Source organism: Petromyzon marinus, unplaced genomic scaffold (genome assembly GCF_048934315.1).
Source record: "Petromyzon marinus isolate PM22_M1 ecotype Great Lakes invasive population unplaced genomic scaffold, UKy_Petmar_22M1.pri1.0 PM_G_Scaffold_132, whole genome shotgun sequence".
Classification (NCBI taxonomy): Eukaryota; Metazoa; Chordata; class Hyperoartia; order Petromyzontiformes; family Petromyzontidae; genus Petromyzon; species Petromyzon marinus.
In genome coordinates, this window is record NW_027422687.1 from 42,501 (window position 1) to 45,000 (window position 2,500).

The window sequence follows — 2,500 nt, forward strand, 5'->3', positions numbered from 1 at the left end:
TGGCTCACGGGGCTGTTAGGGTGGCACAGAAATCCCTCGGAATGGGAAAACGGGTCATTTTCGTGTCGCCACATTGCATGCGAACCGCATGAAACTTCCAGAGGCATTTGCAGCAGAAATGCATGTGCAGTCAAAAAATTGAATATTTTTCACGGATAGACCCCGTGAAACGCTAGAAATTGGCGGGGATGTGTCTCTTGTGGCTCACGGGGCTGTTAGGGTGGCACAGAAATCCCTCGGAATGGGAAAAAACGGGTCATTTTCGTGTCGCCACATTGCATGCGAACCGCATGAAACTTCCAGAGGCATTTGCAGCAGGAATGCATGTGCACTCAAAAAATGTGATATTTTTCACGGAGAGACCCCGTGAAACGCTAGAAGTGGGCGGGGATGTCTCTCTTGTGGCTCACGGGGCTGTTAGGGTGGCACAGAAATCCCTCGGAATGGGAAAACGGGTCATTTTCGTGTCGCCACATTGCATACGAACCGCATGAAACTTCCAGAGGCATTTGCAGCAGGAATGCATGTGCACTCAAAAAAGTGAATATTTCTCACGGATAGACCCCGTGATACGCTAGAAATTGGCGGGGATGTCTCTCTTGTGGCTCACGGGGCTGTTAGGGTGGCACAGAAATCCCTCGGAATGGGAAAACGGGTCATTTTCGTGTCGCCACATTGCATGCGAACCGCATGCAACTTCCAGAGGCATTTGCAGCAGAAATGCATGTGCAGTCAAAAAAAAATTGATATTTTTCACGGATAGACCCCGTGAAACGCTAGAAATTGGCGGGGATGTGTCTCTTGTGGCTCACGGGGCTGTTCGGGTCGCACAGAAATCCCTGGGAATGGGAAAACGGGTCATTTTCGTGTTGCCACATTGCGTACGAACCGCATGAAACTTCCAGAGGCATTTGCAGCAGGAATGCATGTGCACTCAAAAACTTCTATATGTTTCACGGATAGACCCCGTGAAACGCTAGAAATTGGCGGGGATGTGTCTCTTGTGGCTCACGGGGCTGTTAGGGTGGCACAGAACTCCCTCGGAATGGGAAAAGGGGTCATTTTCGTGTTGCCACATTGCATAGGAACGCCATGAAACTTCCAGAGGCATTTGCAGCAGAAAGGCACGTGCACTCAAAAATTTTAATATTTTTCACGCATAGACCCCGTCAAACGCTAGAAGTTGGCGGGGATGTCTCTCTTGTGGCTCACGGGGCTGTTAGGGTCGCACAGAAATGCCTCGGAATGGGAAAACGGGTCATTTTTGTGTGGCCACATTGCATAGGAACGGCATGAAACTTCCAGAGGCATTTGCAGCAGGAATGCATGTGCACTCAAAAACGTCTATATTTTTCACGGATAGACCCCGTGAAACGCTATAAATTGGCGGGGATGTCTCTCTTGTGGCTCACGGGCGCTGTTAGTTAGGGTCGCACAGAAATCCCTCGGAATGGGAAAAGGGGTCATTTTCGTGTTGCCACATTGCGTACGAACGGCATGAAACTTCCAGAGGCATCTGCAGCAGAAATGCATGTGCACTCAAAAACGTCTATATTTTTCACGGATAGACCCCGTGAAACGCTAGAAATTGGCGGGGATGTGTCTCTTGTGGCTCACGGGGCTGTTAGGGTCGCACAGAAATCCCTCGGAATGGGAAAACGGGTCATTTTCGTGTTGCCACAATTGGCATACGAACGGCATGAAACTTCCAGAGGCATTTGCAGCAGAAATGCATGTGCACTCAAAAACGTGAATATTTTTTCACGGATAGACCCCGTCAAACGCTCGAATTTGGCGGGGATGTTTCTCTTGTGGGTCACGGGGCTGTTCGGCTCGCACAGAACTCCCTTGGTCCACCTGATTCGTGCATACAGGCAGCAACTAAAACTCTGTAAACCTGCTGTGAGGACATCTAAACAGTGGACCAGTGAGGCTGTGGAAGATTTGCGGGCGTGCTTAGACTGTACTGACTGGGATATGTTCACGACTGCTACCAATAGTCTGGATGAACTCACAGAGGCTGTGTACATCAGCTTCTGTGAGGACTGCTGTATCCCAACACGTACCAGGGTGAACTTTAACAACAACAAGCCCTGGTTCTCAGCAAAGCTCAAAAGGTTGAGGTTGGAGAAGGAGGAAGCGTTTAGGAGTGGGGATAGAGACAGATTCAAGGAGTCGAAGAACAGGTTTAGCAAAGCGGTGAGAGAGGCTAAACGACTGTACTCAGAGACACTAAAACACCAGTTCTCTACTAACGACGCTGCTTCTGTCTGCCAAAGGGCTCAGGCACATCACCAACTACAAACCCAGAGCGCCCCACACCACTAACGACTCCCGCCTAGCCAACGACCTGAACGAGTTCTACCGTAGATTTGAAAGACAATTGGACTGTCCTGAACCACCCCTTCCCACCCAAGAGGCCCCATCCCCCACCCATACTACAGAAACGACTCTCTCCTTTCAGGAGGGAGAAGTTAATGGGCTTTTCAAGAGGCAGAAT